Below are 16,746 nucleotides of genomic sequence, written 5' to 3'. Positions count from 1 at the left end.
AACCCCACCCCCGTGACGTCACCGCTGCCCTCAGCAGCACTCGGCAGCCACGACGCTGTGTGTACAGCAGCAGCCGGTGGAGCACACTGGAAACCCCGCCCTTGTGACGTCACTGCTGCCCTCATCAGCACCTGGCAGCCACGACGCTGTGTGTACAGCAGCAGCCGCCAGAGCACAGTGCAGACCCCGTGACGTCACCGGCTGCCGGTGTCAAGCCATTGGCTGCGGCCGGCGTCTGTTCCTTGCGTTGCTGCTTCCGCGCTGTGTGTTCCGCCGGAATCTGGGCCAAGTATCGGTGGCACGGTGCAACACCGCTGCCGCCCCCGGCATGCCACACCCAGCAGCTGACGGATGTGGAGCCGCACTGTAACCCACAGGTAAGGAGCTGTCAGCAATGCGGCATATGGCTGCAGTCTGTGTATGTGGCCCAGTGACTGTGTAATCTGTGGAAGGGGGGGAGAGAAGGGGGAACCGCGTTGTAACACCCTGCTTATGGAGCTGTCACCACTGCGGCATATGGCTGCAGCCTGTGTATCTGGCCATGGTCTAGTAATGACGTGGACATGTGGGGGGGTGGGGGGGGAGGGGTGTTTCTAACTCATAGTAATATGTGATTCAGAAGGGCAGACCCTGCTAGCGCCCCGCCTAGTGTTATGGGTGTAGTACGGCTGACCGGCGGTCTCCTGACCGCCGGTCAGCTTACCGACGCCGGGATCCCGGCAGCATACCGACGCCGGGATCCCGGCGGGGAGGGGCGAGTGCAGCAAGCCCCTTGCGGGCTCGCTGCGCTCGCCACGATGCGGGCTCGGTGGCGATCTGCGGTCGCCACGGGTGCTATTCCCACTCTATGGGTGTCGTGGACACCCACGAGTGGAAATAGTCCCTGTTGGTCGGCATGCCGACCATCGGGACAGTGACCCGTCGGGCTGGTGGAGGTGGTCATGTGACTGTTGGTCAGCTGACCGGCGGTCACATGAATACCACCCAGTGTTATACACTGAAACACAGAATATGGGCAAATATATAAGAGATTAGTGTTGAGATAATTTTAAGATTTTATTTTGCATGTTTTTGGTGGAGTAAAAACTGTCTCATTGCAATAACATAGCACATGTCAGATATCTTTGTACTATATTTGGCTTCAAAAGTGATGCTGATTCTCCACCAGCTTATGCAGCTGATTAAGAGTTGGACACAGGTAAAGCATTGGACATTCTGCACCATGGCCATGCCCCAATGTGTTTCATCATGGAAGACTTCATTAAGTAAGGTCCCTTTCTGTAGAAGTCTTGTAAGAACCTAGAAGGCTAGCTTCAAAAAAATCTTGAATTTCTATATAAAGTGAAGGCTCAAACCTATTATGTTCTACCAATGGTTAAGATGCACATCTTAGCTGTTAGTAGGGTACTTCATCATTGTGTTCCACATGATAGTTGAACAGATAGCTCATTGAGGTATCTGGACACACATTAATAACCATATTGCAGTGTTCCTTTTGCTCAGATGATTAGACCGCACAACCAGATTGCAGCTTGTTTACCCGACTGGGTCAAAATATAGCCAGACGCATACTGCAATGCGATAATCATCCAACTTTTTTACACAGAAACATAGAATTTGATGGCAGATAAGAACCACTTGGCCCATCTAGTCTCCCTTTTTTTTAACCTTATTGTTACCTCAAACCCTATTAGATCCTTAGTTATTTGTAAGGATATCCTTATGTCTGTCCCAAACATGTTTAAATGCTCTATAGTATTAACCTCTTCCACCTATCTACTACCCTTTATGGGAAGTAATGTTTTCTCAAACTTCCCTGAACCTCCCTCCCTCCATTTTCAACATGTGTTCTCGTATTTTAATACTTCTCTTCCTTTGTACCTTGTTAAAATCCTTGATATATTTTAAAGTTTCTATCATTTCCCCCCTTTCCCTTCTCTGCTCCAATCACTTTAATATCTCAATGGTGTGCTGCCCTGGGGTGGTTGGGCCTGAGGCGGCTTTGTGGGGTCCGCACCCTGGACTTATACTTAGGAGTAGGGACCTCCAGTAATAGAGACGCCGTGAAGTGACCTGGAGGCTTATCATATTTTTTGCAAAATATATGTAACCAAGATCTCTACATTTTCTATTATCATATAGTGTACAGGTCTTGTTACTAATAGCCCTTAGGGTGCGTGGGAAAAACCCTTTCGTTTTTTCTTACCATTTGTCTGTATTGAGTCTAATATTGCATCTTTACGAGTGTGCTCCCTCACAGGGATGCTTCCTGCAAGGAATTTTGAATTTAGGGGTCTATTAACTAAGCTTTGGATAGAGGTAAAGTGGACGGTGATAAAGTACCAGACAATCAGTTCCTAACTGTTATTTTTCAAAACCAGCCTGTAACATGGCAGTTAGGAGCTGATTGGCTGGTACCTTATCTTCGTCCACTTTATCTCCAGCCAAGGCTTATTAAATAGACCCCTTAGTAAAAAGACCCCCTGGTATGGTATGGTATGGTATGTATGGTATTTACAGTGTGTACAGTATTGTTTGGTGAAACTGGCCAACATCGAACATTGTGGGGGAATTCTATTGTTTTACACGCCCGCCTTGCGGTGTGCAATTAATACTTCCACAGTGATCACACCCAGAAAGTTCGGGTTTAATCACGTATGGTAGCTAACCCCGACCAAACTAATGGACATGACGCGAAAAGTCCCATATGAGCGCTCAAAGAGGTAACTTTTTGTAAATTTCAGTTTGCACCCCTTGGGGGTGGCAGAAGCTGATTGCGTGAAACAGAGCTACAATTGAAAAGCTCCTTCGGGCGACATCTGCTGGCTGTCGGCGTAAAAAAAAAACCCAATTGAATTCTGCCCATTGGGGCTAAGTCAGTAAGGGCTGCAAAAGCGATCCTTATTGTATTTAGCCAATGTATGAGTCCTGCGCATGCACAGGACCCATTCTGGGCATGTGCAGAACGAGTCATGCGACCGCGGCGCAGATATGCAAACGTCTCTCTCCCATTTTCCGGGAGTGGTGAGGCCAAGGACTGCGTTGCGAGACACATTTACCTTGGCCCCGCAAGCTGCACTGCGACGGCAAGGCTGATTAAGCTGGAGCTTACTCTGCCTGCCGTCACAGATGAACATGGCGACTGATGGTCGCCATGTTCATCTGATATGCGATTGCATTGCAAATGCAGGGAGAAGGTGGTATGCACCTCCTCCTGCATTTGTATTGCTAAAGGCTGCAGATGTTGCATTTGCAATTCCTAATTAATCAGGCCCTTTGTGTGGACAATAGAACTATTAGAATCGAAAAGCAGCTGAAATTCTGGAAATGTGGATGCACATGGTTGATGCTATAGCTCCTGCATATACTGTGTTTAATAGATCTTTTATAAACTGAAATCACATTGCCGCACTATTGCAGATCTGATTACAGCATACTTGGTTCTGCTTAACAGTGTGTTTCTAGCACCTAGTTAGCAGATACGCGTACACTGTTATTGCACTTCCTGGTCACACTTGCACCACAACTTTGTTCTTGCAAGGTTATGAAATCTTTAAATCAAAACTCTCAGTTAAATATTTTTTTAATTTTTTTGTTAGGGCAGTTGAAGCAGCCGTCAGCACTTGCTAGAATGTTTTGATCCTTGTTTTCACTATATAAACCTTTCTACATGCAGTTAGTGTTGGTCTGTGACTTATCTGGATGGATGGGTTAAGTTTAACAAGTTAAACGATGAAAAAGCTGTTCTCGTAGTAATGGCTACACCAAATGTGGGCTCTTGGTCAGAGGCGTAGCGTGGAGACATGACACCCGGAGCAGGGTCATGTCACGGCACCCCCACCCACCACACACACACACACACACACACATACATACATAGATTAACAAACATTTAGACACAGACATACATAAACACACAAATACAGTATATACACACACATAAACACACAAATATATACTCACAGATCTACACAGACATACACATATAAACACAGACATACATAAATACACACATATACAGTACTCACACATACTGTATACAAAGACACATACTGTATACAAAGATATTTATACACAAACACACACATACATGTATACACACATACACACAAACACAGACATATACACATAAACACACAGTATACACACAGTATTTCTCACCAAGAGGGCAGCAGCAGAGCAGCTCCTCGTTCCAGCCTGGAGGGACGGAGCTTCTATGTGATTGACAGGCTGGACCTTGTGGGTAGAAGGAAAGGACTGAGGAAAGGGAAGGGGTGGCCACCACACTGCCTGCATATTCCAGATCACTGAATGCAGATCCCTGACAGCCAGGAAAGTTCTTCTGACAAGCCTCCAAACCTCCCCTCTTCCCTAACAACACACAACACTGCACTGTACTCTCTGCACTGTGCAATCAGTGATATGCAACATGCAGGCAGTGTGGTGGCCACCCCTTCTCTCTCTTCTAGTCATCTCCTCCTAACCCTGGCCCTCATTCCGAGTTGTTCGCTCGGTATTTTTCATCGCATCGCAGTGAAAATCCGCTTAGTACGCATGCGCAATGTTCGCACTGCGACTGCGCCAAGTAACTTTACTATGAAGAAAGTATTTTTACTCACGGCTTTTTCTTCGCTCCGGCGATCGTAATGTGATTGACAGGAAATGGGTGTTACTGGGCGGAAACACGGCGTTTCAGGGGCGTGTGGCTGAAAACGCTACCGTTTCCGGAAAAAACGCAGGAGTGGCCGGAGAAACGGTGGGAGTGCCTGGGCGAACGCTGGGTGTGTTTGTGACGTCAACCAGGAACGACAAGCACTGAAATGATCGCACAGGCAGAGTAAGTCTGGAGCTACTCTGAAACTGCTAAGTAGTTAGTAATCGCATTATTGCGAATACATCGGTCGCAATTTTAAGAAGCTAAGATTCACTCCCAGTAGGCGGCGGCTTAGCGTGTGTAACTCTGCTAAATTCGCCTTGCGACCGATCAACTCGGAATGAGGGCCCCTGCCCGAGATCCCGCGTCTCAGCTGTGCAGTGAGCCAGCGCCTTCTGTCCCCAGCGGCGCCTGGAGCTCGAGCTCCACTTGTTCCACCCTCACTACGCCCCTGCTCTTGGTGCAATGAATTTCACTGTATCACTTAACTTTGTTGTATCCATGAAGTTCCTTGTGGTTAGTCCATAAGGGGGTTCCACTACTAACCACGCAGAGTGTCTTTTTCACTCTGTGACAACTTTGTCTATGCATGCTTTGTGCACAGATAATGTATAAATGAGACCATTACTTCTAGTGCAAAATAGTGCAGTGTTCCAATTATAAGTTGCTTAACAGATTTTAAAAAACTGTGGTTGTTTTGCTGACATACAGAAGCTTTGAGCATCCACATATCTGAGCCATCCTGCCACCACATTCATTGTCTGCACTTATGGGCCCTACACCGGCCGATTACACTGAAAGATATGAACGATCTTGTTCATTGATGAATGAGATATCGTTCATATCTTCCAGTGTGTATGCACCAACGATGAACAATGCGCATCCCCGCACTATGCCTGCAAGCCAATATGGACAATATCATCCATATTAGCATGCAGAGCTATGGGGCTGGTGACGGGAGGAGTAAAGAAACTTCACTCCCCCCCTCACCCCGCTGCCGGGTCATCCGGCTAGTGTGTAGGGCCCTTTACAGTAGAAGCCAATGTACATGCCAGATCCCTGGTGTACAAGTACGGACGGATAAACTCTATGGACACTGCAGACAGTGCTTGTATGTCCGGGGTCCTGCGATATGGAGGTGCTTAAATGGCCAATATGTCGCTAGGCATGAGGATATGGTTGCAGCTGCCCCAAAAACTGCACCGACCATCCCTCATTCGAAAATGTTCTGCCCCCGCAATGCCCTGTCGCCACCCCCGCAATGCTGCATCGCCGCCCTGTGAACGCCTCTCAGCCATTGGCCGATGCGCACATGCAGTAAGGGAACTGCGTGTGCGCATTGGTGCTTACTCGGGCAAATTGCGGTATTGTGATATGACCTGAATAAGGCCGACTGGCGTATCTATAATGGGTGCAGTGTGTGCGGGCGGCCCACACCGCACACGCTGAAACAATTATTTTAATACTCACCTCTCCGGAGTCCCGCGGCGACATCACCGGCGCAGTTAAAACCCTGTAAAAATTGCACGCGGAGTTCTGCACATGCGCACTAGAGAAATCACTGGGAAAATGGCCGCCGTGTCATTTTCCCGGAAATCTGCGCATGCACAGTAGAGTCTGAGCCTTCTGGTGCTCAGCGCTGCGCCGCTGCCAGCAGAGAGTAGGGGGCCCGAACGGGGGAGGCTCCTCTCTTAAAGCGCCCCTTATAAGGCCGATAGTCTGTATGTGTTGGATCTATAGATGCAGACTTCAGTATAAAAGGAATGAACAGCAATTTTTTTCTAGATGACTTTACAGTTTTATAATGACTCTTGCTAGGACTTGGCTTTCGGGAAAATATATAAATACACATCAGACATTAAGCCAAATAAGAGAATCTTATTACTGCATTTGATGCCCGGAGGGCCAGATTCATTGACGCATAGTCCACTACAATTCTCTCAAACACCGGAGGGAATCATTTATCACATCAGCGTGGCGCCCACTAATCTTACACCCATACAGGAGAATATTAGAGCATTTTCTGTGGGATAGGGAGTCTAGAATCCAGGTCACAGCAATGACTATAAGGGAATGAACAATGTAGCAGCTGATGCATAACACATAAAAAGCTCTGCGGTCATAGGAACCATTCTCATTGGATTAGGAAGTGTGAGTGTTTAATTAGTAGCCAGGAAAAGTAAGACTGCTAAATATTAGTTTTCACATCTGGAAGGTGTAAATACCTTATGTGCCTCTGAAAAGGGGGTGTTTGCATGTTCCTGAATATTTAGCAGATTACTTCTGTGTCATACTGTATATGTTATTGACCATTATTTACATAGCGCACACATACTCTGCAGCTCATTCACATCAGTCCCTGCACCAGTGGAGCTTACAATCTATATTCCTTATCACATGGACACACATAGATACTAGAGTTCTTCTCTTTTTTTTTTTTAATCAGAAGCCAATTGTCGTACGAATATATTTTTGGAGTGGGGGAGGAAACCAGAGTACCCGGAGAAAACCAACACAAACACTGGTAAAACATACAAACTCCACCAGTATAGGGCTTTGGTCAGGTCTGGTCAGCTGCATACACATGTAACATGCACCATATGTGATTTAGGGATTTTTGCTCTAAGACAGTAACAGAAAATCGCCATTGCCTGTGAAGTCTTGCTGGTATCTTAATGCAGCGGGAAAAACCTTCTCTTCCTGGGTAGCTCTGAAGGATAGTACTGTGCCTGTATGCTGATCTAAATTATTGGGTCTATGGATTATTAGCACAATTAAAACTTGTTGACACCCTCACCATCAATTAGAAAGGGTTTATTTAAAAAACAAAATCATGTAGCTATTAGTGATGAGCGGGTTCGGTTCCTCGGAATCCGAACCCGCCCGAACTTCAGCTTTTTTTACACGGATCCGAGCGACTCGGATCTTCCCGCCTTGCTCGGTTAACCCGAGCGCGCCCGAACGTCATCATGACGCTGTCGGATTCTCGCGAGGCTCGGATTCTATCGCGAGACTCGGATTCTATATAAGGAGCCGCGCGTCGCCGCCATTTTACACGTGCATTGAGATTGATAGTGAGAGGACGTGGCTGGCGTCCTCTCCGTTTAGAGAAGAAATAGATAGGAGAGTGAGAGTGAGACAGTGACACTTCATTTACTGGAGCTTAGGAGGAGTACTCAGACAGAGAGTGCAGAATTTTGCTGATAGTATTAGTTAGTTATACTAGTGACTGACCAGTGACCACCAGTGCAGTTTTATATTATTTAATATAATCCGTTCTCTGCCTGAAAAAACGATACACAGTGACTCAGTCACATACCATATCTGTGCTCAGCCCAGTGTGCTGCTGCATCATCTATGTATAATATCTGACTGTGCTCACACAGCTTAATTGTGGGGGAGACTGGGGAGCAGTTAGGTTATAGCAGGAGCCAGGAGTACATATTAAAATTAAACAGTGCACACTTTTTTTCTGCAGGAGTGCCACTGCCAGTGTGACTGACCAGTGACCTGACCACCAGTATATAGTATACTATATTGTATTGTGAATGTCTGCCTGTAAAAGTTAAACACACGTCGTGTGACTTGTGTGGTGTTTTTTTATTCTATAAAATAAAAAACTCATTCTGCTGACAGACAGTGTCCAGCAGGTCCGTCATTATATAATATATACCTGTCCGGCTGCAGTAGTGATATATATATTTTTTTTTATATCATTATTTATCATCCAGTCGCAGCAGACACAGTACGGTAGTTCACGGCTGTAGCTACCTCTGTGTCGGCACTCGGCAGTCCATCCATAATTGTATACCACCTACCCGTGGTTTTTTTTTTCTTTCTTCTTTATACATACTACATCTCATTATCATCCAGTATTTATTAGCAGCAGACACAGTACAGTACGGTAGTCCACGGCTGTAGCTACCTCTGTGTCGGCACTCGGCAGTCCATCCATAATTGTATACCACCTACCTGTGTTTTTTTTTTTTCTTTCTTCTTTATACATACTACATCTCATTATCAACCAGTCTATATTAGCAGCAGACACAGTACGGTAGTCCACGGCTGTAGCTACCTCTGTGTCGGCACTCGGCAGTCCATCCATAATTGTATACCACCTACCCGTGGTTTTTTTTTCTTTCTTCTTTATACATACTACATCTCATTATCATCCAGTCTATATTAGCAGAAGACACAGTACAGTACGGTAGTCCACGGCTGTAGCTACCTCTGTGTCGGCACTCGGCAGTCCATCCATAATTGTATACCACCTACCCGTGGTTTTTTTTTCTTTCTTCTTTATACATACATACTACATCTCTTTATCAACCAGTCTATATTAGCAGCAGACACAGTACGGTAGTCCACGGCTGTAGCTACCTCTGTGTCGGCACTCGGCAGTCCATCCATAATTGTATACCACCTACCCGTGGTTTTTTTTTCTTTCTTCTTTATACATACATACTACATCTCTTTATCAACCAGTCTATATTAGCAGCAGACACAGTACGGTAGTCCACGGCTGTAGCTACCTCTGTGTCGGCACTCGGCAGTCCGTCCATAATTGTATACCACCTACCCGTGGTTTTTTTTTCTTTCTTCTTTATACATACATACTACATCTCTTTATCAACCAGTCTATATTAGCAGCAGACACAGTACGGTAGTCCACGGCTGTAGCTACCTCTGTGTCGGCACTCGGCAGTCCATCCATAATTGTATACCACCTACCCGTGGTTTTTTTTTCTTTCTTCTTTATACATACATACTACATCTCATTATCATCCAGTCTATATTAGCAGCAGACACAGTACAGTACGGTAGTCCACGGCTGTAGCTACCTCTGTGTCGGCACTCGGCAGTCCATCCATAATTGTATACCACCTACCCGTGTTTTTTTTTTCTTTCTTCTTTATACATACATACTACATCTCTTTATCAACCAGTCTATATTAGCAGCAGACACAGTACGGTAGTCCACGGCTGTAGCTACCTCTGTGTCGGCACTCGGCAGTCCGTCCATAATTGTATACCACCTACCCGTGGTTTTTTTTTCTTTCTTCTTTATACATACATACTACATCTCTTTATCAACCAGTCTATATTAGCAGCAGACACAGTACGGTAGTCCACGGCTGTAGCTACCTCTGTGTCGGCACTCGGCAGTCCATCCATAATTGTATACCACCTACCCGTGGTTTTTTTTCTTTCTTCTTTATACATACTACATCTCATTATCATCCAGTCTATATTAGCAGCAGACACAGTACAGTACGGTAGTCCACGGCTGTAGCTACCTCTGTGTCGGCACTCAGCAGTCCGTCCATAATTGTATACCACCTACCCGTGGTTTTTTTTTTCTTTCTTCTTTATACATACTACATCTCATTATCAACCAGTCTATATTAGCAGCAGACACAGTACGGTAGTCCACGGCTGTAGCTACCTCTGTGTCGGCACTCGGCAGTCCATCCATAATTGTATACCACCTACCCGTGGTTTTTTTTCCTTTCTTCTTTATACATACTACATCTCATTATCATCCAGTCTATATTAGCAGCAGACACAGTACAGTACGGTAGTCCACGGCTGTAGCTACCTCTGTGTCGGCACTCGGCAGTCCATCCATAATTGTATACCACCTACCCGTGGTTTTTTTTTCTTTCTTCTTTATACATACATACTACATCTCTTTATCAACCAGTCTATATTAGCAGCAGACACAGTACGGTAGTCCACGGCTGTAGCTACCTCTGTGTCGGCACTCGGCAGTCCGTCCATAATTCTATACCACCTACCCGTGGTTTTTTTTTCTTTCTTCTTTATACATACATACTACATCTCATTATCATCCAGTCTATATTAGCAGCAGACACAGTACAGTACAATAGTCCACGGCTGTAGCTACCTCTGTGTCGGCACTCGGCAGTCCGTCCATAATTGTATACTAGTATCCATCCATCTCCATTGTTTACCTGAGGTGCCTTTTAGTTGTGCCTATTAAAATATGGAGAACAAAAATGTTGAGGTTCCAAAATTAGGGAAAGATCAAGATCCACTTCCACCTCGTGCTGAAGCTGCTGCCACTAGTCATGGCCGAGACGATGAAATGCCAGCAACGTCGTCTGCCAAGGCCGATGCCCAATGTCATAGTACAGAGCATGTCAAATCCAAAACACCAAATATCAGTAAAAAAAGGACTCCAAAACCTAAAATAAAATTGTCGGAGGAGAAGCGTAAACTTGCCAATATGCCATTTACCACACGGAGTGGCAAGGAACGGCTGAGGCCCTGGCCTATGTTCATGGCTAGTGGTTCAGCTTCACATGAGGATGGAGGCACTCAGCCTCTCGCTAGAAAAATGAAAAGACTCAAGCTGGCAAAAGCAGTAGCACCGCAAAGAACTGTGCGTTCTTCGAAATCCCAAATCCACAAGGAGAGTCCAATTGTGTCGGTTGCGATGCCTGACCTTCCCAACACTGGACGTGAAGAGCATGCGCCTTCCACCATTTGCACGCCCCCTGCAAGTGCTGGAAGGAGCACCCGCAGTCCAGTTCCTGATAGTCAGATTGAAGATGTCAGTGTTGAAGTACACCAGGATGAGGAGGATATGGGTGTTGCTGGCGCTGGGGAGGAAATTGACCAGGAGGATTCTGATGGTGAGGTGGTTTGTTTAAGTCAGGCACCCGGGGAGACACCTGTTGTCCGTGGGAGGAATATGGCCGTTGACATGCCTGGTGAAAATACCAAAAAAAATCAGCTCTTCGGTGTGGAAGTATTTCACCAGAAATGCGGACAACATTTGTCAAGCCGTGTGTTCCCTTTGTCAAGCTGTAATAAGTAGGGGTAAGGACGTTAACCACCTCGGAACATCCTCCCTTATACGTCACCTGCAGCGCATTCATAATAAGTCAGTGACAAGTTCAAAAACTTTGGCCGACAGCGGAAGCAGTCCACTGACCAGTAAATCCCTTCCTCTTGTAACCAAGCTCACGCAAACCACCCCACCAACTCCCTCAGTGTCAATTTCCTCCTTCCCCAGGAATGCCAATAGTCCTGCAGGCCATGTCACTGGCAATTCTGATGATTCCTCTCCTGCCTGGGATTCCTCCGATGCATCCTTGCGTGTAACGCCTACTGCTGCTGGCGCTGCTGTTGTTGCTGCTGGGAGTCGATGGTCATCCCAGAGGGGAAGTCGTAAGCCCACTTGTACTACTTCCAGTAAGCAATTGACTGTTCAACAGTCCTTTGCGAGGAAGATGAAATATCACAGCAGTCATCCTGCTGCAAAGCGGATAACTGAGGCCTTGACAACTATGTTGGTGTTAGACGTGCGTCCGGTATCCGCCGTTAGTTCACAGGGAACTAGACAATTTATTGAGGCAGTGTGCCCCCGTTACCAAATACCATCTAGGTTCCACTTCTCTAGGCAGGCGATACCGAGAATGTACACGGACGTCAGAAAAAGACTCACCAGTGTCCTAAAAAATGCAGTTGTACCCAATGTCCACTTAACCACGGACATGTGGACAAGTGGAGCAGGGCAGGGTCAGGACTATATGACTGTGACAGCCCACTGGGTAGATGTATGGACTCCCGCCGCAAGAACAGCAGCGGCGGCATCAGTAGCAGCATCTCGCAAACGCCAACTCTTTCCTAGGCAGGCTACGCTTTGTATCACCGCTTTCCAGAATACGCACACAGCTGAAAACCTCTTACGGCAACTGAGGAAGATCATCGCGGAATGGCTTACCCCAATTGGACTCTCCTGTGGATTTGTGGCATCGGACAACGCCAGCAATATTGTGTGTGCATTAAATATGGGCAAATTCCAGCACGTCCCATGTTTTGCACATACCTTGAATTTGGTGGTGCAGAATTTTTTAAAAAACGACAGGGGCGTGCAAGAGATGCTGTCGGTGGCCAGAAGAATTGCGGGACACTTTCGGCGTACAGGCACCACGTACAGAAGACTGGAGCACCACCAAAAACTACTGAACCTGCCCTGCCATCATCTGAAGCAAGAAGTGGTAACGAGGTGGAATTCAACCCTCTATATGCTTCAGAGGTTGGAGGAGCAGCAAAAGGCCATTCAAGCCTATACAATTGAGCACGATATAGGAGGTGGAATGCACCTGTCTCAAGCGCAGTGGAGAATGATTTCAACGTTGTGCAAGGTTCTGATGCCCTTTGAACTTGCCACACGTGAAGTCAGTTCAGACACTGCCAGCCTGAGTCAGGTCATTCCCCTCATCAGGCTTTTGCAGAAGAAGCTGGAGACATTGAAGGAGGAGCTAACACGGAGCGATTCCGCTAGGCATGTGGGACTTGTGGATGGAGCCCTTAATTCGCTTAACAAGGATTCACGGGTGGTCAATCTGTTGAAATCAGAGCACTACATTTTGGCCACCATGCTCGATCCTAGATTTAAAGCCTACCTTGGATCTCTCTTTCCGGCAGACACAAGTCTGCTGGGGTTGAAAGACCTGCTGGTGAGAAAATTGTCAAGTCAAGCGGAACGCGACCTGTCAACATCTCCTCCTTCACATTCTCCCGCAACTGGGGGTGCGAGGAAAAGGCTCAGAATTCCGAGCCCACCCGCTGGCGGTGATGCAGGGCAGTCTGGAGCGACTGCTGATGCTGACATCTGGTCCGGACTGAAGGACCTGACAACGATTACGGACATGTCGTCTACTGTCACTGCATATGATTCTCTCAACATTGAAAGAATGGTGGAGGATTATATGAGTGACCGCATCCAAGTAGGCACGTCACACAGTCCGTACTTATACTGGCAGGAAAAAGAGGCAATTTGGAGGCCCTTGCACAAACTGGCTTTATTCTACCTAAGTTGCCCTCCCACAAGTGTGTACTCCGAAAGAGTGTTTAGTGCCGCCGCTCACCTTGTCAGCAATCGGCGTACGAGGTTACATCCAGAAAATGTGGAGAAGATGATGTTCATTAAAATGAATTATAATCAATTCCTCCGCGGAGACATTGACCAGCAGCAATTGCCTCCACAAAGTACACAGGGAGCTGAGATGGTGGATTCCAGTGGGGACGAATTGATAATCTGTGAGGAGGGGGATGTACACGGTGATATATCGGAGGATGATGATGAGGTGGACATCTTGCCTCTGTAGAGCCAGTTTGTGCAAGGAGAGATTAATTGCTTCTTTTTTTGGGGGGGTCCAAACCAACCCGTCATATCAGTCACAGTCGTGTGGCAGACCCTGTCACTGAAATGATGGGTTGGTTAAAGTGTGCATGTCCTGTTTATACAACATAAGGGTGGGTGGGAGGGCCCAAGGACAATTCCATCTTGCACCTCTTTTTTCTTTTATTTTTCTTTGCGTCATGTGCTGTTTGGGGAGGGTTTTTTGGAAGGGCCATCCTGCGTGACACTGCAGTGCCACTCCTAGATGGGCCCGGTGTTTGTGTCGGCCACTAGGGTCGCTTATCTTACTCACACAGTCAGCTACCTCATTGCGCCTCTTTTTTTCTTTGCGTCATGTGCTGTTTGGGGAGGGTTTTTTGGAAGGGCCATCCTGCGTGACACTGCAGTGCCACTCCTAGATGGGCCCGGTGTTTGTGTCGGCCACTAGGGTCGCTTATCTTACTCACACAGTCAGCTACCTCATTGCGCCTCTTTTTTTCTTTGCGTCATGTGCTGTTTGGGGAGGGTTTTTTGGAAGGGACATCCTGCGTGACACTGCAGTGCCACTCCTAGATGGGCCCGGTGTTTGTGTCGGCCACTAGGGTCGCTTATCTTACTCACACAGTCAGCTACCTCATTGCGCCTCTTTTTTTCTTTGCGTCATGTGCTGTTTGGGGAGGGTTTTTTGGAAGGGACATCCTGCGTGACACTGCAGTGCCACTCCTAGATGGGCCCGGTGTTTGTGTCGGCCACTAGGGTCGCTTATCTTACTCACACAGTCAGCTACCTCATTGCGCCTCTTTTTTTCTTTGCGTCATGTGCTGTTTGGGGAGGGTTTTTTGGAAGGGACATCCTGCATGACACTGCAGTGCCACTCCTAGATGGGCCCGGTGTTTGTGTCGGCCACTAGGGTCGCTTATCTTACTCACACAGTCAGCTACCTCATTGCGCCTCTTTTTTTCTTTGCGTCATGTGCTGTTTGGGGAGGGTTTTTTGGAAGGGCCATCCTGCGTGACACTGCAGTGCCACTCCTAGATGGGCCCGGTGTTTGTGTCGGCCACTAGGGTCGCTTATCTTACTCACACAGTCAGCTACCTCATTGCGCCTCTTTTTTTCTTTGCGTCATGTGCTGTTTGGGGAGGGTTTTTTGGAAGGGCCATCCTGCGTGACACTGCAGTGCCACTCCTAGATGGGCCCGGTGTTTGTGTCGGCCACTAGGGTCGCTTATCTTACTCACACAGTCAGCTACCTCATTGTGCCTCTTTTTTTCTTTGCGTCATGTGCTGTTTGGGGAGGGTTTTTTGGAAGGGACATCCTGCGTGACACTGCAGTGCCACTCCTAGATGGGCCCGGTGTTTGTGTCGGCCACTAGGGTCGCTTATCTTAGTCACACAGCGACCTCGGTGCAAATTTTAGGACTAAAAATAATATTGTGAGGTGTGAGGTATTCAGAATAGACTGAAAATGAGTGTAAATTATGGTTTTTGAGGTTAATAATACTTTGGGATCAAAATGACCCCCAAATTCTATGATTTAAGCTGTTTTTTAGGGTTTTTTGAAAAAAACACCCGAATCCAAAACACACCCGAATCCGACAAAAAAAATTCGGTGAGGTTTTGCCAAAACGCGGTCGAACCCAAAACACGGCCGCGGAACCGAACCCAAAACCAAAACACAAAACCCGAAAAATTTCCGGCGCTCATCTCTAGACTAGCTATACAGCTGCACTACCAGTATCACTTTCACATCAAAATCCCAGATCCAAGCTGGGTTAATGAACTCAGTTTCAACCCATGTTAGTAGTGTACTGCTCAGACCCCTTTCACACTGCATATTTGTCCTGGGTAAATTCCCGGTCGTCGTCTTTCATACTGCACCAGTGTCTGTCAAAACTAGTGTGAGTCATTATTCATGGATGGGTTGAAGGTGACATCATCGTACAACGCTTCTAATCTGCCAATCCGCTAAGGAGCAATTTTTAAGCATAGCCATTAAAAGACAGATGGTGGGTGACAGCCATGGTCTGCACACTCGTGGCTGCTCAACCAATGATGGATTTTGCCCCAATGGTTACAAACCATCAACCATCCATTGTTAACCTGACATCCATAGTGCAAACCACAATTGTGAATGCACCCTGTGAATTACTAGGCACTAGTGATATTGCTTTGTGTATAGTGTTTTAGTGATTGCACCAGACCCTAATGAATTGATAGTTTTAATATTGGGTCAACCCACAGAATGGCTGCCTTCACCTATGCTGCAGCCCAAATGCACCACAACAACTGACAAGAAAACTAACCCAGAATAAGAACTAGTTAGTGGTGCGGATAACTATAGTTTAAATAATGGGGATTAAGGGGCTGATTCAGGTTGGATCGCAAAACGCGATCCAACTGCAAAAATTGCAAAAAAGGATGCGGGTACATGCATAGCGCTCGTCCTGTGCCCACATCTTCTGCAGGGGGAGCACAGAAAATGTGGACATCTCTGCCTATTAATCAGGTAGAGGCGTTCGCAGGGCGTGGGGGGCGTCAACGCTCCATTTCCTAGGCAGAGACAGAGCGTTGTGGGACGGAGCTGGCAAAACAGGGACCATGTTATACAAATGTGGGCGTGGCATGGGCGTGATCGCAGTGGCTGCGCGACGATCAAGCTGCGCTGGCTGGAATCGGGCCATGGGGGTCATCCCGAGTTGATCGCTCGCTGCCGATTTTTGCAGAGCAGCGATCAGTTAAAAAATGGCAAAACTGCGCATGCGTATGCACTGCAATGCGCACGCGTGTCATACGGGTACAACAGCACCGTTGCTGTGCACTGCTTCTAGCAAAGAATTCATTCGCACAACCGATTGCAAGGAGATTGACAGGAAGAGGGCATTTGTGGGTGGCAACTGACCATTTTCTGGGAGTGTTTAGGAAAACGCAGGTATGTC

At 47.0% G+C, this 16,746-nt stretch overlaps 1 protein-coding gene across 9 annotated transcripts in view; it reads left to right on the top strand.

Annotated features, from left to right (window-relative positions):
- The window catches only part of CACNA1E (calcium voltage-gated channel subunit alpha1 E), a 1,569,892-nt gene that overhangs the window by 918,946 nt on the left and 634,200 nt on the right, over positions 1-16,746 (top strand). The gene's annotated exons all lie outside the window — the stretch shown is intronic.

Source organism: Pseudophryne corroboree, chromosome 9 (genome assembly GCF_028390025.1).
Source record: "Pseudophryne corroboree isolate aPseCor3 chromosome 9, aPseCor3.hap2, whole genome shotgun sequence".
Classification (NCBI taxonomy): Eukaryota; Metazoa; Chordata; class Amphibia; order Anura; family Myobatrachidae; genus Pseudophryne; species Pseudophryne corroboree.
This window is presented reverse-complemented; position numbering and strand designations above follow the sequence as displayed.